This window comes from Ciconia boyciana, chromosome 2 (assembly GCF_034638445.1).
Source record: "Ciconia boyciana chromosome 2, ASM3463844v1, whole genome shotgun sequence".
In the NCBI taxonomy this organism is placed as follows: Eukaryota; Metazoa; Chordata; class Aves; order Ciconiiformes; family Ciconiidae; genus Ciconia; species Ciconia boyciana.
Genome location: NC_132935.1, coordinates 164,753,454 through 164,779,866, shown reverse-complemented (window position 1 = coordinate 164,779,866; position 26,413 = coordinate 164,753,454). Strand labels below are relative to the sequence as shown.

The window sequence follows — 26,413 nt, the reverse complement described above, 5'->3', positions numbered from 1 at the left end:
ATCAAAGGTTACTGATATCTAAAGGATTGTTCTGGATATCTGAGTATTTTGACATTATAATGACTTTCAAAGTCTGTTGGAACTGTTGCTTCAGGCTCTCTGAAAATTCAGATGGACATGAGCGGATCATTCATCTACAGGTCAAGAGTTTCTAGCTTATCTTTGCAACTACAGCAGCTATAGACTTATGAAAGCAGAGACTATGGAATACAGTTCATAGCTCCCTGTGCACAGGCTTGCTATTCTTGGCCGATTTCCCATACGACGTCACCCATAAAATTCATCCAGCAATTCTTACCTTGATTGGCATTATTTTCCCTATTGTATTATCTATCATCAGATTTATTGTGCCCTTATGTTGTTGATGTCCCCAGAGACCTGGTGAAATGGCGTGACTTCTTTAACTAAAGACCATGGATACCCAGTTGCAGGGAAATATTTATAAACTACTGTGCATTTAAGAAGCATTAGTAGGCAAAGTAAAAAATGATATGAGAAGTTTTTATCTTCACAGGCAGGTCAATTACCCTTTTGAAGCACCTGTGATGTATGTGGTACTTGATAGCTAATATGCAACTAATATAGGATCATAAAGATAACTACGTGCTGCTCCATTCCAGCAGAGCTTTAAGTGCAGCTTGGCAAGGTCCTTCAAAATCATTACTCCACAACCAGTAGAATGTGTTCTCTATCTGGCATATCAAAGTTTTGCAAGAGCTACTTGATTGATTTGCTTTCCTTGACTGGTGGTCTGCATTTCCTGCCCTGGCTATCAGTGTAACTATTGTTTTTCAGTATTACATAGGAGCTCGTAAGGACTCTGTTACCTATCCGTCAACATTGCCATTGGTCTCTGCTTTGAACCCATGTGGCTGGATATATGTCTGCTCAACAGCATCACTGTTGAGCAGACATCTATCACAGCCAGAGGAAAGAGTAAGAACAGAAAAATGCAGCTCTAGACCAGAGCCCTTTATTCCCATTGTGTCCGAAGATCATCCCAAGCGCAGTACTTGTACAGTACCTTCAAACCAACTCCTTAACTCGAAATAATATATTCACTTGAGTGTGATGCCACTCTTAACACCCTTAATTAGCTCTGTTGATGTGCTGAACTGATTATCTTGAGATAAAGCTCTCATTATGAAGCTATTGTTGCTCCCCAGACCCAAGCTAGTCTCTGTGCAAGGTATTGCATGCTCTCAGCTGTGAGGAAATACCAGGGGTATCTTTAACAAGGCATTCCACTATTTAGTAGACAGACTCCAGAGGAGTGGTCCTGCAGCTGGTGATAGACTCATGGGCAAGACATAGTCTCTGAACTCCAGCAACAGCACACCAACCTCATATTATCTCTGGGAAACAAGTCTATCCTTCCCATCTGAAAGGAGAACAAAAGTAATAAAATAAACAATGAAAGGGAGTTATCTGTTGCTTCAGAAGGTGGTAAATACAATGAGAAATTGCCTGATGCCAAAGGAATAAATATGTGATGTTGGTGTGCAGAAAACAGTTTGATATTACTTTGGCATTGACAGAGGGATGCTTGGAAGTGTGGAAAAATTGCCAAGGTGTTCAGAGAGGATGACCAAATGATCTTTCTTTCCCTTATATGTACAATTCATTGTTATTTTCCAATGCAAATGGCAGAGCCATTCTGAGTATAACAGCTTGTACTTCATTGAGCACTTTGACTCGGCAATCTATGGTGATGTCCCAGATGTATATCCATTGGCCTCCTCCACACTTCTAAACAACGACACAGAAGGCTTTCATGAGCCAAAGTTCAGACCATCTTGATGAAAAAAAGAACAGGTATAATACGTTTCCGGATTCCTTGCTGGGTAGAGAAAATTATCCCCTTACTTTTGTGATCCCTCAAGTGCATACTGTTCCGTTCTCAGGGAATTGTATCCCAGAACAGACCTGGGACTACAATCCTGTCTCTTCTGTGCTAAAGGAGATGAAACCCCTTTTTTTTTTTTTTTTGAACAGTTTCATTCCTACACTGAAAGATAAGGTTAAGTCACAGCATAGGCATTAGTAAATTACGTAATTCGTTTTATTTCCACCCACATTTCCCATTGTCCTCCTTTTCTATTGCACCTCGAACAACCTAAGTTCACCCAGCTGTATCCCTTCTTGTGGTTAATGAACTCATTACACTTGGACAGTATTAGGACCTTCCACAGCATGTGTTCTTACAGCACCAGGGATGGAATTCACGTCACATAAATTTAGCTGTCTAAAAGTGAAACATCTATATCCAAGATAGTTTCCCTCAGGTCCCTCCATAATGAACAAAAGATGAGCAATTCACCTCAGCAGCGCATGGGTTTGTCTTGCTCTGGGACAATGTGCTACTCATCTTGGTAAACAGAGAGCTAAGAAAGCAGAAAACCAGTTTGATTAGCTGAGAAGAATCTGTGTTGAGTAGGGACAGCCCCGAGCATAGTAGCAGTATGAACAAAGGAGGAAGAAAAAAAATTGAAATTAAAGTCAGTGTTGCGACAAGAAGATGTTGAGCTGGGAATTAGAAGAAAGCTTCAGACTATCAGCAGAGAGAGGCCCTGGAAGTGTCTTCCAGAAAGAGGAGGATAGTCAGAAAAGGTTACAATTTTAAGAGGACTCTATATAACGTGAATATTTTATAAACCACTTTCTCTAACATGTGGATTATTGCAGTGCTAATAGACATAGTTTCCCAATCACATGGCCTCTGACTCAGAGCTGACTCCCATCCAGCCACCTTAAAGCACGGAGTGAACTCGTGTCTCAGGAGAAAACTGCAATGAGAAAACTGCAACGAGAAAACTGCAACATGTTCTTGGCCTTTCCTGCTCCCACTAATCTAGAGGCAGTGAAGGCTGCTGAACTTTTCCTGGTAGTGGGTGATGAGGGTGATTGCAGCTTAGACACATGGACAGGCAGGAGGCATTCAGGTCACAGAAGAACAGCTTCTACTCACACAAAGGGCAGTCCAAGTCTCTTTCCTTCGGTCTGGCATAGCAGGAAATTAAATTGAGCCTAGAGAAAATGTTGTGGGGTTCTTCCTTTTTTTCTTTATTTTGGCAGGTTACAAAGGCCTTTGCACTCTGTCTCACGAAGCAAGGACACACCAGATGACACAATGATGAGAATGTTGCAGGTAATCGCAACCTTTTCAGCTCTTTGCCTTAGCTTGTCTCTAGATAACTTGCATTTTGAAAAAGATGGAAGTCCTAATATCTTGCGTAGCATTGCAAAATTATTCCATGCTATAAAACTGATTTCCCCAGACATGGTTCAGAGCACTTACTATGTCTTAGTTGAGGTCACATTTCAGAGTGCCCAGTCCCTTAAAAAGTTATGAATACCCATGGCTTACAGCACTGAAGATTCTTATGGGCATTACTTTTTAAAAACTAAAATCTAGATAATGTAAATATTCAGCTTGACTCACATACTACTGCTTCACTATTATTCTGAATAAACCAGCACTACCACTGTCTACCTAGAAAAAAAAAGTAAATAAAAATGAATGGAAGTGATTCATTCCCATGTAATCCCCTTCTCAGTTTATGATTACAGCTGATGATTTCTATATTCATCTTCATGATCTGGTCATGGATTTCCATATGACAGTTCTAGAATATAAGTTGGCCCTATGGTGCCCTATAAGGTGTCAGAATGCAGCATCAAAACAGTTTAATATAAACATACATATACACATAAACATACATGTACATGCAAAGTTTGTTGGCCGAGATATGATATGTTCTCTTATTAATTCAAGAGGTGTCAAAAAACAAAACAAAACAAAACAAGCCCACCAAACACAACTAGAAGAGAGCGGTTGTATCCATTACAACATTGTTTTTACTTCTGTGGAACTCCAATTTACTACAGCAGAATTCTTCTTATATACAGAAGCTGTCTGAATGGGATCTATAAAAAAGTGGGTTATTTTGCTGTATTGAATATGGCTGTTGAGGTGCAAGCTGAAAACCCTGATTATGGAAATTAAGATGTGCAATAATGAAGTTTATAATTTGACAGGATAGTCATGAGATCAGATGCAACTGAACTTGGTATGATTCACATTTTCCTTTAGAAATCATGTGGAATTGGAATATTCCATGTGGTCCAGAAGACAACTGAAATGTTTTTCCTTTCCATTGGATAGCTTTGACATTTTATCATCATGCATACCAGTAAAACCTAGGATATAAGAATGTAAATTCAATCAGGTTAAAATCTCCCTCTTCTCCAAAATGCCTACTGCTCAGTTTTAAATAGATTGACTCACATTTCAAAGAAACAGTGAAAATGCCTCTTCCTCATGGGTGGTCTTTCAGGGCCTTGGGTGAGAGTAATTTCATTATAATGTATACCTCTAAAACTGAGCTAATTTCCACAGCCTCCTTGTATAGTAACTGCGACATAGCCAGCACAGCTAGTTGAGTTCAGAGCACAAGTTAGATCATCCTAAATTATGTATCTCAAAGCATCAGATGGATTGTGCCCTATTTCTCTATATTTTCTATCAGGAAAGAGGGAGGGAGGGAGCAAGGAAAAAAAAGAGAGAGATTTGAGACAGACACACAGCATAAAAAATTTCAGCCTTAACAGTAAAAGTTTGCCAAAGCTACACTCAGCTGATTAGTAGCATCTTATATTGGGAAGCAAATTAAGGTCAAATAACGTGAAGTGTCCAGTAACAGAAGTTTGTTCTTGTTGCTCCAACCTCCTCCCTTTACTTTCTTCACATTAGATCAAGTCTAAATTCTGTTCAGGTCTTCACTTGCTCCCACCTTCAGTTTAATATATAATTCAAGCTCAGCAGAAATGACACCAAAGAAATGGTGGCTTGAGAAACAGGTGGAGCAGTCATGCAAAGCAAAGATTATTTAGGTTAGTTGCTTAAAAAACAAACCAACTAAAATCTGTGGCCTTAAAGTGCTGGTATGGTTCTACCATGATGATCATCATCACGCGCCTTTCAAGCACTTTGGGGATGAAACTTTGACCCTTTGGAAACTCATTAGGTCAAAGGATTTTGGCCAAAGATTTCACAATTTCACTGTAGTATAATACAGCAGTTCTCCATTATTCCCCCATTCCCCTATTTCTTTGTGTGCTCTGTGGAGAGGATTTCTTCTAATCTCTTAAAATAGCTACAGTAACATTGCTGTAGGCAAGCACAACTTCACAGGTTGGTTTCTCACAGAAACACAGTACCTGCCTGTCCTAGTCAGCATTTGACAAAAATGTTTTAAAAAGAAAAGCAACCTAAGAAAGGGAAAGCTTTATTGATCTCCAGCACTGGGAGATCCACTTCAGCAGCCTCTGAAGGATGCAATTTATTAAGATAAGAAATAAAGATGTCCCAAAGCCCTCGTTTCTGCGGGCTGCATTATTAATGACCCTCATGTTTGCAGATGGCAGCGAGCTACATGCAAGTAGCCTTCCTGGGTTTTCTCATCCCTGGTAAGGTAGAGAATTAAAGGTGGACCAGGACAACAAAGTAAAGGCAAGGCCACCAGTGGTATCTGAGAGTCAGCTAGCAAAATATAGGCCAAAGTTTAATGGTTCATCTGTGCATTGGCTAATAGCCTGATAACCTCGGAGACATCCTTACTTTTAAACATGAAAGCAATCTTAGGAACTAGGTAGTGGTAGCACAGAATAACTCTGAGATACCTTTACATTTATTTTCTGGCTCAGCTCAGCATCTCTCCTGGTGTTGGCTGGGATAGAGTTAATTTTCTTCCCAGTAGCTGGTATAGTGCTGTGTTTTGGATTTAGGATGAAAATAATGTCGATAACACACTGATGTTTTAGGTGTTGCTAAGTAATGTTTACACTGGTCAAGGACTTTTCAGCTTCCCATGCTCTGCCGGGTGCACAAGCAGCTGGGAGGGGGCACAGCCAAGGGAGTTGATCCAAACTGCCCAAAGGGCTATTCCATACCATAGGGCGTGATGCTCAGTATAGAAACTGGGGGGAGTTGGCCAGGGGGTAGCTATCGCTGCTCGGGGACTGGCTGGGCATCAGTTGGCAGGTGGTGAGCAGTTGTATCACTTGGTTTTTTTCCTGGGTTTTGTCCTCTCTTGCTCTCTTGTTGTTTTCCTTTTCACTACAGTTTGGGTTTTCTCCCCCCCCAATTATTAAACTGTTCTTATCTCAACCCACAAGTTTTCTTACTTTTGCTCTTCCGATTCTCTCCCCCATCCCACTGAGGGGGAGGGTGAGCGAGCGGCTGTCTGGTGCTTAGTTGCCGACTGAAGCTAAACCATGACACATCTCAGGGTCTTTTGTTGTTGTCCTATGGGAGTGTATTCTGCATCAAAGACCAGCATTTCATTTGAGGCACCAGGCAAAAAAACAACACACACACACAAAAAAAATCCTCCACATGCAGTAGAAAAGGTGAGTTCATATTTTATGGTATTTCTTTCATCACGTCCCAGAGTTCACTTCTGTCCCTAGTGTTTGTTGCCAGCTGGAGTAAATGAAGCATGGGATGAGCTTGTATGCTATTCTGAAATGTGTAACTCAGTGGGGAGACGAGGGTAGGGACACATAAGGGAAAGGAAGAGAATGATCCTCTCTCGGCAAATAAAATGAAATGTCTGATAACCTGAAGTCTGCACAGTGTGAGGCTGTTTTGGACAGGCAGAATAAATTTTGTGATGGAGTCTGGATAGGATGGTACACAGTCACTGTGCAATGAACTAGAGGACTCTCCAGGGCACAGCTTGGCTGCCATTAGACATGCCCAAAGAATTGGATATTTTATTGAGGACTGCCTTATTCAGAAACAGCCATGAAATGAGAGCGCTGTGTGAAGCAGAGAATAATTTTTCCAATAATATTTTGCACATTTTGGATGTGTCCCACTTAGATGAAACCAAAATTTTGTGACATGGATTTAGATGTCCTTTGGATTGTTTAATTTCATCCAGCATTGCTTGGTTGTAATTGATCACAAAATCTTCCTTGATGGGCAATAATCACAGGTTTTACAGAAATAATTCTGGCTCATGTTCTGCGAAGGAGTGGTTGTATTCTGTGTTATCTTCAAGCCAGTAATGAAAATAATCATAATTAAAAAAAAAAAAAAGCAGGATTACATTAAAACAACTCTGCCAAAAAAACCCCAAACCAAACCAGGACATTAGGACTTAGGGGTCTTAAACATGTAGGTGAATAAACCCTAAGTTCAGTAACACATTATTCAGTGTCAGTCATCCAGATCCAATCCAAAAAGCCAGCATCCTGCTTGTCTTCTAAAACAGATCAGCATGTCTCTAAAATGGAAATTAATGTGGTTTTTTTTCTCTGCCTTTTTAATCGTTTTCCAAAGCAAACCAAACCACCCAGTTTGCTCACACACATAAAGACACCCTGAAGGCAATCTTAGTCTTTTAGGGTTATTTTACCTACAAAGAAATATACACTGTTTTTGAAGATATAATGCATATTTGCACTAGGGTTACCACTCCTATTTTGCATATCAATGAAGCCATAAAGCAAGTGAAAGGCCCACATTTCTGAAGATGTAAGTAGCGACTTCTGCTCTGAGTGACTTGCTTGAGAAATGAGGGCATTCTGTACTTCATGTCTAGATAGCTTCAGTATTACATATATACATAGGATTAATTTAGCTCTGAGTACCAGCTATATTCCTATGATCACCAATGTAGGGAATACCACAAAATTCTCTTTATTATTCTTTCACAATGTTTTCCTTTTTAAATATTTTCCAGCAAGTTAATAGAACTCGTTTCCATTAACTGAAAAGTAGTTGAGATTTCTTCATGAAAAGTTGTCAATTCTTTCCTTCTGCTGACCATCTGTAGAAATGAGATGCCCACCCTTGTGTCTAGATCCCATAGGAATGCTTCAAACTACTGCCGGCTCTTGACTCCTGCATTAGGCTGTGGCCATCTCTCTCTCCAGCTGTAGCCATGCTGAAAAGAACATTACTCCCAGTCAGCTTAGAGATGCTAATCCATGCTGCACTGCCTCCAGTCTGCCTGCTGAGATGATTGTACGAGCATTGCCTAACCCAATTTACTCCAAATAAATTGGGTTAGCTTAAACAATAAGGCTTAGCTAACCAAGGTCAATGTGATACAATCAGGTTAGGGAGCATTCTCGCAAGCAGCTCAGCTGGCAGATTCAAGAGGTGGTGACAAGATGGTGGAGTCGACTGGAGGTGGTGGTGTCTTCAGACCGCTACAGGACTTCACAGCAGTTGCATAGATTTCAGACTACAGAACTCATAAACCCAAGGTCTTCCTATGAAACAACTGTTTGGGTTTTTTTTCCCTTTTTCTTGTATGTACTATTCCTCACTCTTGACGCTCATAATTTTAACTATCAACTGGTAGATTCATTCTGCCACTCTTGACAGAGCAGGTGAAAATGGATCTTAGTAATGCATATATTCTAATTTTGTGAGGAGAAACATTTTTCAGTAAGAAAATACGGAGCAAATTCTCCTGCTATTTCATTTGCCATTTAATCAATGTATTCTTACCATGTACATTAAATGGTGCATTGTCAGTTTGATTTGTTAAACTCTTATTGTGGTTCTTTTTTTCATTCCCCTTACTTCCCCTTTCCTCAATACATAGCCAACGTATCATTTTGCATCCCATGTGGGATTTCTCTGATTTAACCCAGTAAATCTTTTAATTCCTAATTTGGTATTCTGCTGTAATACATTCACCCATGAAAGAGCCCAGAAGGCTGAAGCTAAGAAAAAAATCACTTTCATTTTCTTACATACTACTGCATGGTTTAATGTAAAATACACATGCAGTGCACAGTTTGTAATCTTAGATTTTATCATTCATGCATTTCAGAGCTGAGTCAAACCCGATCAGGTTTTTGATGAACGGATAAAGACTCAAGTCTAGGCTAGAACCACTTAACAATGGTGAGTTACTCAAAAAAGTAGTTGCATAAGAGCAAGGAACAGTTCACTAGAGAGAGAGAAATTTGGCTCCAAACCACTGGTGTGAAATGTGGATATCAGCACAAGTAGTCCAAAGCAGGACTTTGAGTTTAATTAACTTTGCTGCTTAGTTATGTGGGATTTCCGTTTAAATTAATGGTTCAAATCAAAGTGTTAAAATAGCAAATGGGCAATCTATATTTTAATCATAAGTACTATTTCCATTTGTCATTTACATTTTTAGCTTTTTTTCCCCAAAAGAAAGGTTGATGATAACTGATTTGGGACACACAGTTTGGAAATTCTTTTTGATAACTGGGGAAGGTATTTCAGGAAGATTTCAAGTTGACATATATTTTAATTACTATTTTTAAATTCATTTTGCTGTATTAGACAATGCCATATGATGCATTCTGGTTTACTTTATAACAATTCATAATTTAATCATGCTTTACTATGTCAGAATTGAACAGAAATTAAAAACACATTTGGAAATGCACACACACACAATGTTTTAAGCCCCACTGCCCTGACTGAGGAAGGAAAAATAAAGTTCCTCATGACATTGAATTTTATTTATAATTATGTGATGTCCTGAACAAAGAAAGTATCATGTGGTGTTAGTGAACTGACTGTACTGCTCTTCGTCACCAGGGCTTGAGTTCTCCCCAGTTAATTATTAGCATTTAAATTATAAGAAGAGATATTTTAAACTCTCTCTACTGTTAATAAAAAGAGCCAGACACCTCCATTGCATGAATCATATTTTCACTTTAGTCATTCTTTGCAGACGCCTAGCTCTCTTTGGTTAAAGAGGAAGCCTATACTGACTGCACTCCTAATTCAGACATGATAATAGAGTTTGCTTTTTAGTACCATCTTTATGGTTTCACTACTTAGGACTTCCTACTGTCATAGCTCATAAGTCCTTTCACTTTTTGCCTTGTTATACTTCTGTTTCACTAGCACCTTGTGACATCTAAAAGTTCTCCCACCTTCCAAACTGCACATTTCTATGCCGGTTTCAGTCAGTCTTGTTTTCTTGGAAATCAAAGACAAATTCCTCTGATTGTGCTCAGGGTCTTTAATTGCCAGGAGGCAGAGCAGGTGTTCATCCTACAGGATTTCTTTAGCAAACACTAAAACAAAAAATTAGTCTCATTGCTAGAGCAGTACCATTCTGCAGCTAATTTTTTTTGCCCTCAAATCAGGTTCCAAAATTTATTTTCAAAATCTACTGTGTATAGTGGCAATTATGGAGGTTGTTGGCTTATGTTAAGATTTGTTTCTTAAACACAATCTTCTGTTGTTTTTTCTATTTCACTTTCCTACTGTTTCCTTTTACAAGCCTAGTTTTGAGAGTTGGTGAGTACCTTCTTATTGGAGTTATGTAGACTTGAAGGTGTGTCTACCCTACATGGCCCACAGCACTCAAATACAGAGATAACCTCCCAACTTGCTACCATTTACAAGACACATTAAGAATCCTGCAAGAACTGTTCCTTCAGCTCCCACGGTGTCTGTGGATTTAAAAATGCCAACAGTATTAAGACAGACAGATGTCTATTATAAACAAGAATTCCTATGTGCTAGTGTGAGCTACAAAAGAGAAAAGAAAAACAACCAAAAAAACCCTTTTCTGCTGAGAAGTGCCAGTTGTACTCTTTGACTTCTGAACATATCTAAAGCAGTAAAAATAGACATGAAGAAAATACTCTAAAATTGTTCTTGTTGTTATTGTCACTAAGGCAACAACTTCCTAGGAATCTGCAAGTTGAGTGTACAGACTTTTTGATGTGCAGCCAACTCTCTCTTCCAAAACACTTCCCAGCTCTCTGGAGAATCAGGTCTGCCCACCAAGGGAGATCTCTCCTGCTCTGCTTCAGCTGAGTCCTTACTTCACGTGGAGATTGAACTCTGATGCTCCAGAAAAGCCATCGCCCAGACTTGCCACAACATGAGATATCGAAGCATGGAGTCATGACTAAGCCAAGGGATTTTGCCTTAAGATACTCCCCTCTGTAGTCCAATAGCACTGCCAGGAGACCTAGAATAGCACAGGATCTAGGGAATGTGGGAGGCATAAGACAGAATTTTTTCTGTCTGTTCAATTGTGGGGTTGTTTTCAGCCATACTTCACCTCCCCTCCCCCCCCCGCCCCTAATTTAGATGTATGCTTTTTTTGCATTGAGGCCAACAGGGTATGTATAGGTTCTTTAACCTCTTCAGCCCTTCAAATAGAGTGGCCATCTGCAAACTGCTTATTGGGAATGATACATGAAATCTGATAATCTCTGAACTGTGCCCAGGCATTGTAAAGAAGGATCTTAGTTGACCTGTCTGCAAACCCATTCAACATGCCATGCAATTAATTTAACACTAATTTAATAATAAATTAATAACAGTTTAGTGACCAAATTTCAGAGGTCCAGGGTGCTCTCTAGTGGTCTTTAATTTCTCAGCATCGGCACAGCCAATGTATTCCACAGTCATAGAGTCCCTTGTATCCCAAAGAACTTGATAAACAATGTATTCTGCTGAAATACATTCAAATAGGAGCATGCATGCAGATATCCCCTGTCACCAGTCCTGCTACAGATTAAGAAGTAAATAGTGCCTAAATTCATTGAAAAGAGACATAGCTTATAACAGGCAGCAACTAAGGAACAGAATTATTTTTTTTAATTACCAGGGACCCACCCAAGACTTACAGACAATGGGCCAAATATAATATGTGGAAAGATTTCACTAATATAAAATCATTTCAGAGCATTTGAGCTTTGAAAATACTTTTTCATTACCACTGACAGGTATCCATGTCAGGTCCTACTTCCTAAGGTTCCTTGGCAGTGTCAAGGACAGCTTATGTACTGTTGTTTATCCAAGAACCAGAACATAGAATCATAAAATCATTAAGGTTGGAAAAGACCTCTAGGATCATCTAGTCCAACTGTCAACCCAACATCTCCATGCCTACTAAACCATGTCCCGAAGTGCCACATCTATATGTTTTTTGAACTCCTCCAGGGATGGTGACTCCACCACCTCTCTGGGCAGCCTGTTCCAATGCTTGATAACCCTTTCAGTAAAGAAGTTTTTCCTAATATCCCACCTAAACCTCTCCTGATGCAACTTGAGGCCATTTCCTCTCGTCCTATCGCTAGTTACTTGGGAGAAGAGACTGACATGCACCTCACTACAATCTCCTTCCAGGTAGTTGTAGAGAGCGATAAGGTCTCCCCTTAGCCTCCACTTCTCCAGACTAAACAACCCCAGTTCCCTCAGCCGCTCCTTGTAAGACTTGTTCTCCAGATCCTTCACCAGGTTTGTTGCCCTTCTCTGGACACGCTCCAGCCCCTCAATGTCTTTCTTGCAGTGAGGGGCCCAAAACTCAACACAGTATTCAAGGTGCGGCCTCACCAGTGCAGAGTACAGGGGGACAATCACTGCCCTAGTCCTGCTGGCCACACTATTCCTGATGCAAGCCAGGATGCTGTTGGCTTTCTTGGCCACCCGGGCACACTGCCGGCTCATATTCAGCTGCCTGTCAACCAACACCCCCAGGTCCTTTTCCGCCGGGCAGCTTTCCAGACACTCTTCCCCAAGCCTGTAGCCTTGCATGGGGTTGTTGTGGCCCAAGCACAGGACGCAACACTTAGCCTTGTTAAACCTCATACAATTGACCTCGGCCCATCGATCCAGCCTGTCCAGATCCCTCTGCAGAGCCTTCCTACCCTCAAGCAGATCAACACTCCCACACAACTTGGTGTCACCTGCAAACTTACTGAGGGTGCACTCGATCCCCTCATCCAGATCATTGATAAATATATTAAACAGAACTGGCCCCAGAACTGAGCCCTGGGGAACACCACTTGTGACCGGCCGCCAATTGGATTTAACTCTGTTCACCACAACTCTTTGGGCTCGGCCATTCAGCCAATTTTTTACCCAGCGAAGAGTACACCCACCTAAGCCATGAGCTGCCAGCTTCTCTAGGAGAATGCTGTGGGAGACAGTGTCAAAGGCTTTACTAAAGTCCAGGTAGATCTCCACGTAGACAAGTTTACTTCTGGTGTGTCCCTAGCTCCTCGCAGTCTCTAGTCAGAATTTTATTTCCCTTCCCCTTGTGTAAACAAGTAATCTGGTTCTCTGTAACTCTCCTTTGTGTGGCTTCTAGACCAAAAATGCTTAAAAGGTCTAAAAGCAAAGCTGTTCTGTCCAAGTAAACAGCTGGACCACAGTGAATCCATCTGTCAATGGCAACAATTCAATAACCACTGAGCAATCCTCTACCAAGGTAAAAATATATCTGTCCAGCCAGCCAGGAGCCTTTGCCTTTATGTTAAATTCATCACCCACCTTTGTATCAAAAGTACTTTGTCAGCTACTTGTTTGTGAATAAGAAGGAGGTCAAGGAAGCAAACTGAATAGCCAACAACCACCAATGGTAGTCTCATAGCAGGGGCAAGGAAAAGAAATGGACTTTAACATTACAACTACATTGCTAAATACATCAGGTCTGGGAGCCTTCCTTGGTCTTGAGGTCAAGTAACATGTCATCACTTTTACCCACTCTGCTAAACTGCTTTATCACAAATGAGAATGGCCTCATCTAAACTGCTTATGAGAACAGTCTCTGGGCCATGATTTTCCCTGAGCATTGTTTGCAATTGTGGTGTTGGCCTTTATTTGTTAAATATCTTATTTATTAAATGTTGCATAGAGAGCAACTCATTTGGAAATCAGATTCTCCCAGGTTACTGCAGATTCTTCCTGTTTTCCTCCCATTACAGCACTGTAAATGATTATCTGTTTTCCTAACCATTTCCAGTCTAGTTGGTATTCATGCCAGTGCTGAGTCAAGCAAACGTATCATTGCTGAACAGGTCTTACTGAAAGCACTTTCTTCCACATCAAGGGAGATTTATTTTGTCTTGAAAAGACAACTGAAATTTCTGTCATTGCATATCATAAAAATAAAAAGGCACACTGCAAAACCTGAGCAATTCATAAATGTTTGACGATGAGTCTGTGCTTCTCTGAACACATAAGAGCTCTGAGGTTGTGAGTTTTCCACAGATCATTCCTTATTAACTACCAATTTAGGATAATGACAGTGATACTTTTAAGAAATCCTTTGGGAGAAGAAGAGTAGGTATTCACTTTTAAATTCTGTAAATCTATGAAGGAATTTTTTTTTTTTTTTGGTGACTTTAAATCTATTAACCCTAGTGTCCTATCCTTGACATGGAAGGCCTCCATTTTGTAAATCCATGAGGAGAGTAAAGAGAGTGTTTTGATAGCAACAGTATATGAAACCTCAGCGAAATTGTACTCAACTGTTAGCTTTTCTTCAAATTTTCTATATATCTTTATCCAAATCAAAGTGGATTTCCCTCCAGTAACTTCAGACTTATACTTTGTGGATGTTTCTAGATAACCAAGTCATTCCAGACTCCCTTAATGGACAGTGGGGAAAAAAGGCCATTTTGGGGCACAAGTCATCTGATTTATTTTAAATTACTGTTTCAGGAAAAAATGAATTGAACCCTATATTCTTATGCTCCTTAGATGTATCTCAGATATAGATATATTGTAGAAATTTATTTAAACTGTAAGCTCTCCAAGTGTTTCATGTGCAGGGCATTGTGCTTTTGCAATGCAGCTTCATTGCTATTAGAGCAACATGTTGAAGAAATCACCAAATGAACAAACAAGTTTCAATACACAGACCGATTCATTTAAATGATTTATTTTAAAAGAATTCAAAGAACACTGGTAGAATATTTGCTGAGAGACATATTAAGAAATCAGGGTCATCTCTCTTTGATTCAATAGTATTGTAGTAAGGCCAAGTTGCAAAAAGCAGGAAGAATATATTTGACAAACATTTCAACATCGCTGACATTAATAATAGTGGTTCCTTCCCTTAGCTCATTGCAAAACATTGTGTAGGAGCTCTTCCAAAACGGCTCACAGGAAACTAAGAGGGGAAAACTCAAAACAATAGGTGGAGCAATGTAGAAGTCACACTGTACTTCACCTGCTTTGTATTATTACTTATGGGTCACTAAAGACAGCAGTCTACTGACACAGACAATAAAGAATAAGGTGTGGAAACATATAAAACATTTTGTAAAGCTAGGCATGAAAATATAGAGCTGCCAGCCATGATCTCCTCTTAATGTTGGCTGAAGCAATGGCATTGGTAAGAAGAGCCTGAATCTCAATTTAACAAAGAGGGCACATAGCAAAAAGGGTACTGAACAAGCATGGCACATAGGGGAGTGGAAAGTACTTAGAGGAATATGCATTTGTTTACTCTTTTGCTCATTTGATTATTAAAAGGGCTGACAAATCAGTATGGTTCATTTTGCTGAGTATGGACGAGTTTATATCTTTTTAGAGACTAGCTCTTTGTTGAACGCTAAGGTCAGCTTCAGATGAGGTCACTACTACCAGTTCAATTTAAAGCACGTTAGATTTTTTTTCTTTCTTCATGTTCCCTTACATCAGCCGTTTTTCTTAGCCTTCTTGATCTTAGAGGAGAAAAAATTGCTACAAACTTAATACAATGTTTAGAAGTGCTGAAAGTCAAAGCAGGAAGATGACAGGACAACTTTCTGATCTAAGTTGCTCCACCAGCCAAGGAATCTAAGTCTTGAGATGCATTTTGAGGAAAGATGGAGATTATTATATGTTGAGGGCAGTTGCAGAGATGTGAAACAGCAAAATAGGTTCAGCCATCTTCAAGTCTGTCTTCATCTTTGTCATTCCTGATACAAATGCAGTTTTCTGTAGTACAGGTTATGATCTCTGGTCTGATCTTTTACCTGTTGCAGACTAAATGTAAATACTGAGACACTAAAGCTGGTGATTTCTCAGAATCACACAGAAGTAGTGGGACAGTAGGGTGATGCATTTTGAAAATGGCAAGGACACCGCAGAAAACATAGAAAAATTTTCCAGGTTGGAACCAGCCCATGAATCACAAGTTGTAACATTTTGGGTGAAAGCTCTCAAAGCTGATTTATAAAATGCAAGACTGAACATGCTGCTAAAGAGAGTGATATGGATTAGCTTGGACATGCAGTCAGACACGCCTGCATATTCTTTTCAATCTGGCCAGTTTAGATGAAATGAGTAGATCCCATTTAACTCTTTTAGGTCATCTTGTCTGGCTTACCTGTCTCTTTCCACAGCTCTTACTGCTCAGTATGCCTACATAGTTAATGGAGATAAAAAGGATGTCCAATTCACATGAATTATTTTAGAAACCTACTTGGGGATCACAAGAATTGAAATCTGGACTTCATTGCCTATAAAGGCAGCATATAATAAACAGCCATTTAGCCCCAACCAGAAATCTGCAAACACAAACATGTTGTATGTTTAGAGCAAGTACTTATAAGAGAAGCAAAAGGGAAATTGCGTAAAATTATATATGATTGACTGAAAATTCAGACAACCTCTGATTTAAATGAAAGGATTTTTAAATTTTGACATTTCAGTATATGACATGCAGTATGGAATAGTCTGTCAGTTCATTAAGCAGAATATCAGGTGAGAGTTTCTCCAGTCAGCGAAGAAATGAATGTCATGTTAATGTTCAGGCCAGCTTCCTTTTCACCTTTTAAGAAAATAGCCATGTGTTACAAATTATCTGATCTAAGTTGTGTGGTTGAGCTATCACTTTGTTGCTTTCATACCCATATTTTTAATGACATTTCATACACTAAACTTTTTGTGGCTGTGAATAGATTTGACAATGGGTCACCTCCATTGTACTGCATAATGCAGTAGTGGTGTACATGAAACTGCTGCAAAATATACACAATCTACTTATTGAGGTTTGTCTCAGAAGCTCTTTGGGAATAGTAGAGTAGCTAAATTATGCCCTTGTTCTAATTCAGTAGGGACAGTGGGAAGGAAAGCAAGAGGTCAATTTAATGAGCTATCAGAAGAAAAAAATAAAAATCAAGACAATAGAGTCAAAAGGGAGGCTCTTAGTTTGGAAAATCCTTGATTGTTTCTGCTAGGAAGATGTGAGGCTTATTTTGCTAGATCAGGAAGCTACAAATAAAATGGATCTTGAAAAGTTAAAAAAACCTTTTTCTTTCACGGAGAGTTACATCGGAGGTTTTCCAAACTGATGCACACAAAGCTCCCCAGAAGAGCTTGAAAAAGCTGGGCCTATCAGAAAAATATGAAAGCCTGGTTCTCTGAAGAGTTTTGCTTTAAATAGGTCATGTTTTGCTTTAATCACCTTGGACCCAGCTCCATGTTTTCTGGAGATATAGAACACATCAGAAAAAAGAAAACAAAGCAAAGCAATACAAACCTTCACCAAAGTAAGTGTGTAGCTGATATTCTTCATTACAAACAGGAGAGTCTGGAGAAACTGAGACAGTCAGGTAGTAAAGTCAACAGCACTAGGAAATTTGGACAGAAAGGTCTTTTTGCATTAAAGAGGCAAAAACTTCAGGGAATCTGCATCTCAGGGAAGCTGGGAAAAGAAGTCACAAGGAGAAACTCCAGACTGAAGCTGGTGAATCACGAACATCCAAAGAACCTAGAAGTAACAGGGGAGAGAAAGCTGGGCAACAAAAGAGCCGTGTCTTTGACACCCAGAAGTGTCAGAATGAAGTGAGAATATTCAGTCAGGCAGTCATAAGGAAAGTAAAGCAAGATCATAAGTATGACCCCAGAACATCTGCCGTGGATTGACCGTTTCCTCTGCTTGAGATTAGGACAGTGATGACGCATGGATGAAGGGAGAATGGCTAAGGTAACAGGACAGAGCCAGCATGGACCAGCAAGCTGTACAAGGCAACATACTAAAGGATGAACCACAAGCTGGGAATACTTCAGCTGTAAATGATATAGGGAGAAAAACACCTTCTGGATTATTCAATTACAGGATGACCAAGAGCTGCTTGTGGTAGTTGAATCTGGAGAAAGGCTAATGCAGTCTCAAGGTTGTCTCAGGGAAAATTCCAGAAATGATTTGGAGCTAAGTAGACACACCTGCAATGTAGTAATTCTTTTGTGGCCCAGTATCTTAACTGTGATATCCCAAGACAGCAATACCAGAGGGTATTTCCAAGCCCTGTGTGAGAGTATATGAAAATCAACTGAGCTCTGTGTGTGTGTGGGAAGAGCACCGAGGCCAAGATTTGATCAGTCTCATTCTAAACCATCAGGAGGGATCAGAAACCCAGGACAGGATTCCGACTGCAGATTAAAGCATCTTAGTGGCCTTTATTGAAGACTTTTCAGGCTAAAGAGTTACAGAACTCACTCTATAGGAGACATCTATATTTATCTGGCCTGGGGTCGGAATCAGTAGCCTAAACACTGGTGTTTGGTGTCACCAATACCCTAGAGTATTTTACCTGCCCTCATACAGAGGGTAAAAGATGTGGTGTAGATAAGCATCATACCTACAGATCCCTAATGGATGTTAGATACCCCAGGGGATCTCAGATGGCACTTAACATCTATGTTGAGACGACTGAACCATGTCCTAAATCTCCTTTGACTGTAACAGGAGCTTATGTACTTAGATACAGGTAGACACCTCAAAATACACACCTATCTTTAGGTGTCTTAATCTGTAAACTGAATCCCATTTCTGGTCAGCATGATAGAAACTGTCTTAGCAAAAGAGACCTGCAAGTCTTCCATATAGCGGAAAGGGAATGAGTTGAATACCAGAGGTGAAAATCTGTCAGGGGTACACTTGCTGGGGGAACCAAAAAGGCTTTGACATTCATTTATTCTCCTCTTCTGAATAACATTCAGACTTTGGTAGTCTCTGAAGGCTCTTTTCCATGATCATCATTACTACATCCAGCTGTGGTACAAAGAGCAAGTCAGAGAACAAAAAGCTAGAAAACATAGAGCAGTGTCCAGAGACTTGAATGCTGCAGAGAAGCAACTTCAACATGGCTAATAATGTTTTTTCATGCTGCTCTCTCCTCTGCAGTCACCAAGTACTATTCTCTAATGAAGTTTGTTCCAGCTGTTCGCCTACTGTACATAATCATCTCGGCTAACTAAGCCATTCACTAGCACAAAAACACCATCCAAGCTGTCAAACTTCATGCAACTCTAATGAATGAGTGTGGATTGTGGAATCCAAGGCTCCAGTGACAGCTGTGACACATTCACAGCCTTAGTCATGAAGAGCTTAAGCATCTGCGGTATTTCTGATTCTCTCTTGTCTCCTCTGCATCTTAAGTTAGAGCACAAAACTCCTGGAAGGAATCCAAAGACCCAGCTCTCTAAAACACAGGAAATGAGTAACTTTACTAACTTTAACTTAGGCCTTTATATAATGCACTTGTGCTGGCTTCTTTATATAATTTTTTTCTAGGCCAGCTCTAAGAAAGTTCTGTTGTGTGTCCAACATCTTAGATATGTACTGAGCCCAAGCTCATATTTGGCTTTCGGTACTAGTTGCATCAATTTAAGAATTTAGATACATATACAAATGTCATTATTTCAAAAATTTCTTTTTAAAATAAAATGCTTTTTACTTATGACCATGAATGTGCCATTTTATATTTTTGCTAGAAATAAAAAAAAACCTTCTATAAACCTACTTCAAAAATGTGATAGTAAGAGCAGAAACAGAAATGTTATGATTTAATAAAGTCTTACTATTCCAGGAAAAGGAATTAATAGTTAAGGATGTCTTAGCTATTTTAAATTCCCTTTCCAAATAAATATAATTTCTTTCTGCTGTGGAGAAGTGTATCTCTTACTACCAAAACTTTAATTCCAGTCGACATATCAATGTGTTCTGAGAGGTTCATCTATTTTTTTCTTCATTATTTGGATTTCAGTAAATATTTTTAAAGGCCATAGTTAAGGAGGAAGTTGTTAGTTAAATCCATTTATCAACTGACTGGGGGATTTTGTTAGCTTAGGACAGAGGGTGGATGCATTATAATAAGAAAGCATTGAGCTATTGATTTATGGCGAAAAGGTGGCTTTTAGGTCACCTAATTCTAAGCATGTCAAGTGTTCCAAGCTGGTCAAAATGTATTTCACAAGGTGCCAACCCTAAGCTAATGAGGTCTGGTCAGCATTCATCTCCATCTTCTTGCAACTTACAGTGTAGCTATTCACAAGTAGGGTATATTAGATGAGGCTTGGAGCATTGCACAGCTTCTGGCTGGCTCAAAGAACAGGCAGAGCAAGCTTGCATCTGCCTGCAGAAAATCATGTAGCCATCCTAGATGTGTCCCTGTTTGATGTATCCCCACCTGTCCACAAAATTACATACAAGCTTCAGCTGGCAAATCCCTCTTAGTAGTTGGACATGCTCCAAAGATAGAAAGTGTTGATACACTGAGGAAGCCTCTGAGATTTAAAATAATCAAATAATTAAAAAAAAAAAAAAGAAGACAAATAGATAGGATGTTGCCTGCGACACGTGGCATGAATTCTCCCTGCAAGGCTGAGTCTGCCATTGGTTCAATAAAGGGAAGATGTGGGTGAGGAAGACGTGGGGGCCACCACAGCAGGCTTGGGCTTTTCAGAAAACTTAACATCTATCACAATTTGCTATTGCTATGAGCTAGCAAAAAATTACCAGTCTTCCCCCCGAGCAAAAATGGGAGCAAGAGAGGAATTACACTTCACAGGGATATCTCTGAGATACCATGGAAGGATTCATCTTACTGATTTTGGATGTGTACCTCTGAGCCAGCTGCTGCAAGAACCTCCATAGGGTGATTCATCTGACCCACTTCAGGACGAGATCAACCACCCTCCCAACTTATAATACAGTGAATTGGGATAATTAGCTTGGATGTGACCATCTAGTTTTCAGATGCTTAAGTGAGAGTAGATGAACATCACCCAGGCTCCTGAGTGAGAAAGCCTTCCTCTACATTAAATGAATGATAGTTTTACCAAGGGATCCTTTGGGGCCAAGTTTTCGTCTTAAGAATTAGGAAATTTATACCTCCTCCACTCCTCAGAGATGAACCTAATGATGCATCTACTCCCCGCAAAAGAACTTGATTCTGTCACATTTCCCTTCAATAAGACATTTTTCCTTAAGAATCCCCACCCAATCAGATAGGACAATATACTGTCCCTTGCAGGAAAAGAAAGTAGCAAAACTTGCCTCATTCCGAGGAACTAAAGGATAAAAATAAAAAGTCTAGGCTATTAACCCACTATGCAGATTAAAAGGGCTTTTCCTGCCCTAACCCTCAGCTCCATTTAGCAGGCCCAACAAATCAGAGATAACGGGCTATAATTATGCTTCCATTTGCAGCTCCTGAGCAATCGTGACCCAATCATCTCTAATGGAGTGCAAAAGCCACTGTGATTGAGGCTTTTTGTGGAATTCCTCAACATTGGATGGACAAATCTGCAAACATATGTGGCAGAAGTTTAATGTTGTATGTTCAGTAAGGAGCTCTTAGACTTCAATATTCCCAACATGTTATAAAATAAATTATTATTATTGCTATTGCCATAACTGTTATTAAGAAGCAGAAGAATTAGACCATATAAATATTTATCCCCTTTTCTGTCAGTGTTAGAATGAATTATGAGTTATGCTAACGAAAACTAGAATCATGAGTTAATTTGTTGAGGGGGTTTTTTGGTGTTTTCTTTTTTTTTAACAGTGGTATTAAGCAGAGGTTTTCACACCTTTTAAAACTTTTTTTTTAAAGAATCTGTCAAATAAATAGATCAGAGCAGTTTCAGAACATAGTCCTACCTTAAGCCATCCAAGAGTAAAACGTGACAACTGAATGAGCAGGAATGAGACTGTCAGGACATCTCCAGGGCAGATAAACTCTAATGTCAAATGCAAATCAGCTCATTTCATGGGACGATTATCTCAGAAGAATTTGGATTCAACAGTAGAATAGAATCAGAGCAGCAAACAAGAGACCCTGCAACAGCATCTGTATATTTCTGCAGGAACCTTTCCAAGGGAATATTCGTCAGCACAACAGCCATGTTAGCTTTAAATGCTCTGTGTGACAAAGCTTCTACCTTTTCTTCAGGAGACTGAATGATTTAGAGCCTCCTAAGAAGTTCTACCCTGAAACTATTAATCCAGCTACTCTACAGATCAGCCCATCAGCTTGCATGGGGATACAATGGGGATATGCATGGGGATACAATCAATGAACTGCAGTGAATTACATAAACAAGACTTGAACAATGTGGCTTGTTTTACACGAGTTCCTAGTTTGTCTTATGGAGATAAAAGTTCAAGCCTAAGAAGGAAGATCAATAAATTGAGAGAGCAAAAAGTAGTAAGAGAATAAAACACAAACAAAGCAATGGGGTGAGGACTGGACATTCTGCCATGAAACGTTCTGCAAAAAAGTCTGCCTTTCTTCCCATATATTTGTGCCTACTCAATTACAATCCAAAGAGCGTTTCAACAGCTACCACAGACACATGAATTCTAGTACTTGTTAGTGTTGTGGAAAACTACCAAATACCTTTCTGTATGCAAAACATTTCTTCAGAACAGAACAAATTCAGCACTGAGGGAACTGGAAAAGCATCTCATCAAGGGATGCTGTATGTATCGGGTAGCAGGAGTACTCTGACACAGAGTGGTGTTACAGCTATCCCTGACAAGACATTATCAGCAAAGATGACTTTAAAGTTGTGGATAGGAAAAAAGAGGGAGTTCCTCACTGGTGCGTTTACATCCCTTTCAGTAGAGTTGTTCCAATTCTGCACTGGTGTGGAAAACTCACTCCAAAATCCTGTTGACTGCAGTGTGTACCAAATCCCGCCCCCGCTGCCTTCACAGGTGATATAGGATGGCTGGATGTGGAAGGAGAATAGGGAATGGAAACAAAGGAACATGAGCCAACACAAAAATATACTTTGCTGACTTAAAGGTTGAGGCTGCACTCTCTGGACCATGTAGTGGGGTGAAATAAAATTCAGTATCTCCACTGACTTCTATATCCTGATATCAGTTTACCTCTCCTGAGAACTGTGGCAAATAAATAACGCCTCTGTTAAATCAGGACTAACTGTAAGACCTGATATTTCTGCAGGTCTTTCCGCCAGATATGAGTTACAGCATGATCCTGTCCTGAGTTTACTTTTTCTCAGTGCTTCTTAACTCAAATACTCTAGTTTCATTAAAAGATAATCTGAGCTAATTTAGGAATTAGACTGTTTGTACTAAGTGTGCTCAGAAGGAAGGAAAGAAAAACAAAATCTGCTACATTGAAATGAATCAGCTTGGGGACATGGGTCTCAACTTATCAAAGGCATAGGCACATATGGAACTCAACCCCAGAAAAAATATCTCCAGGATGCCGGCTCAGTCAGCCAAATGAAGAGATATGTGATGAACAAAGGTCTGAACATGATCAACAGTGCAGCCCACAATCTCAGAAATCTCTGTTTTTGTCTCCCTGGTAGCATCCCACAACAAAGCTCCTGCTTTCGTGTTTATGAGCTTCGCATATAGACCGACAACAGCAGATCTAGAGAGCTACATGCGGCTGTGGCACCACCATGCAAACAGCAGACATCTTAAATCTACAGGGAGGAAGGAGCCCTCCCGTTTTCTTGCAAGAACCCCAACGAATGACGGAAGGCTAAAGCCAAGGAGCGATCACAAAGCCACTTCCCTGTTTAAAGATAAATATGTGTGTTTATCACACATAAAGCCCCCCATGACCTTGGAGTCTGTTCAGTGCCAATGGTTATCCTTCCAGTCACTGCACACATGCCTTCGACTGGAGAAAACATAACAAAGAAACCTTCCACTCCGTGATGTCCAAGATAGATTGCTGGTACAATAACAGATCAATTGTAGCTGTCCTGAATGAACAACAAAGCAGCAACCATTGCCCTCAGCACACAGAAACAGGGGGGAAAAAAGGTAGAAAACCATAACCCAGAACTGTAACTGAGACACAAGCAGAGACATCAACTTTAATCCAACTCCCGTTATTGCACTGAATAGCATTCCTTAATTATTCATCAAATTGGAGCAGTGTTGCCTTACCCATCCTATAAGACAACTTATTTCAAGACAGCTCCAGTGTGTTTTGCATTAGCCAAGTACAGATGCTTGTATAATGCGTTCTTTCTCTGTAGCTATACCAACACCACTTTAAGAAGTTTCCCTTCATGCTATCATTGACAGTAACCTTAAGTAATCATACATTCCCTTTGATCAGCATGTGCTAGCCATGGAAACATTTCCCCACTGTACCTGACCAGTATTGCATAGACTGAATAGAGAAGTGAGATGGCTGTGTACCCAAATAACATCAAATGAAAATCCATTTGTTGTTTGTTGACTCCAACAGATTAAAAAAAAAAAAACACCCAAAAAGCTACTTCCGTTACGTTGCATATTGCCATATCAGTCCAACACTTGCACTGTAATCAACATAGACAAGACGGATGGTAATCCATAATACTCTAGGAAAAAATCAGGTCACTTCACTGCCTATTCACTTTGGTTAATATTTTTTGTTATTATTATAATTACCTCCAGTGCTACTCCAATATATTCTCCAAGCTAAGGGCCAGATTCTGTTTACCAGCAGATGAGATGCAGAGGAAAGCCACTGACTTCCAGGGAGTTCTTCCAGACCTGCTTCTGTGTAAGTGGGATGATCGTCTACCCATAAACACCGGTATGTCACTAAACAAATCTCTCTCTCTTTTTTTCATGCATCTTCCAGTCCTGAACAGCATGCTGCATTATCTTTCTCTCCCTGGCTGTAAACTCTTCAGATTCCAATACATACCTGAACTGTTCACATGTTAAATTCACAGCATAGCGGTAAAGAGTCTGTTCTGGATGCTATCCCTCTGACTTAAGATGTGCTTTGCATAAAGATGGTATTGTTAGAACCAGCTGTTCAAATACTGATAAGGAGAAGTGCACAGAGGCATGCAAGCAGAAGTCAAAGGCACATTAACAGCAATTTTTACTACTACCCCACAGTAAAAATAGAGAAGTCCTGGTGCACTGCTTGAAGGGTGAATCAGAGTTTCTGCGGCAGGTGAAGATGCAGAACTGGCAAAGGGAGCCTTGAGCTCGAAAATGCCAACAGCAGCACCGGGTCTGTTAGCAATCAGGTTTTATTTACCAGCCATATTGTGTTAAAAACCGACGTGATTCCCATACCGAGCACGTTAACCTGTCACCACTTGCAAAGGGAGATTTATTTGTTTGAAAAGAATCAAATCTATCTCGCGGACGCATCCTCAGAGCCTGCAGTAGTGGCTGAAGGCAGAAAGCCTGCATGCAACTCCCCCCAAAAGAAGTATTCCCCGGACCTGGGGAAGATGAGGGAAGAGCCGGTAAATCAACGTCACTCCAAGACAAACCGGCGGTTCCTTTTCCCTCGCCGGCTGCAACTGCGGCGCTTTGGCATCTCCGGGGTCGGGCCGAGCGGGGCAGAGCCCGGCTGCCGCTGCCCTCCGTCCCCAGCCCGGGCGGGGAGCCGGAGCCGGAGCCGGAGCCGGAGCCGTGCCACCCCGGGTGGAGGTGAGGGAGAGGCCGGAGGAAAGGACTTACCATTGCAGCAGGGATCCGTCCCGGTGCTGGAGATGCTGCATCCCCGCCGTGCCGAGGCGGGGCGGGTGCCGGTGGGGTCGGAGCCAGCGGCGGGGGGACACTGCCCGGTTCCCCGGCAGAACCCGGTCCAGCTCCGGCTGCCCGCGGTGGAAGTGAGCGGCCGGAGCCGGGCTCCCCCCGCCTCGCTCGCACCGGGCGGAGGAGGGGTCGGCGGCTCCGAAGGGAATCAAAATTCCTCCTCCCTCGCCTGCCGGTCATGTCCAGGCTGCCTTTGCTCAGGGGATGGGCCAGGTCCTGGCCGTGAAGGAATTTGCCATCGCTAAATAAAAAAAAAATACCAACCAACCCCCAAAAAACCAAACAACAACCCCCCCCAAAAAAAAAACCAAGAAGGGAGGCAGGAGATTTGCAAACTTTTTTTTTTTTTCCTTTTTTTTTTTTCTGCTTTTTTTTTAGGGGGATTATTCGTGCTCGGGAAGTAGGGGGTGGGGTGGGGGAGGAGAAGGGTATTCAGGCTGGATCAGATGCTCTGCCTGCGAGTCAAGGCTATGGTGTGCTCGCCCCTGTATTTCTGCGTGTGTGTGATTCTCATACCCAGACAATGCTCTGCAAAGCGAGCTGGTCCTGCGGAGAAATGCAAACACCTCCTCCCCCAAGTGCCTGAGGAAAGGAAAGGGGCGATAGAACCAATAGCTTTCCCTTGGCTAGTCTCATTAATATGGAGGAAGAGAACGAAACCAATGAGGACGAGCAGGAGGAGGGGTTTATTCAAATTAAGTTTCTTAAATCAAGCACTTCTTTTTTCCCTTTTTTCTTTCTTCCTCCTAGCTTCTCCAAATCCTCTTTCTCTCTGTTACCTAAGCACCATTTCTGCTGTCCCAGAGATTTTATTTCTTTTTTAATTAGTGTGA

At 40.7% G+C, this 26,413-nt stretch overlaps 1 protein-coding gene across 4 annotated transcripts in view; it reads right to left on the bottom strand.

Annotated features, from left to right (window-relative positions):
• Nucleotides 1-26,153, bottom strand: part of ADCYAP1R1 (ADCYAP receptor type I) — a 149,554-nt gene extending 123,401 nt beyond the window's left edge. For all 4 annotated transcript variants that reach the window (XM_072851560.1, XM_072851557.1, XM_072851558.1 and 1 more), the window contains exons 1-2: nt 26,097-26,153; nt 25,503-25,821 (exon numbers count right to left, since the gene is read on the bottom strand). The gene's annotated coding sequence lies outside the window, so the exon portion shown is untranslated. The remainder of the gene's footprint in view (nt 1-25,502; nt 25,822-26,096) is intronic.
• Between the last annotated feature and the right edge of the window lie 260 nt (nt 26,154-26,413).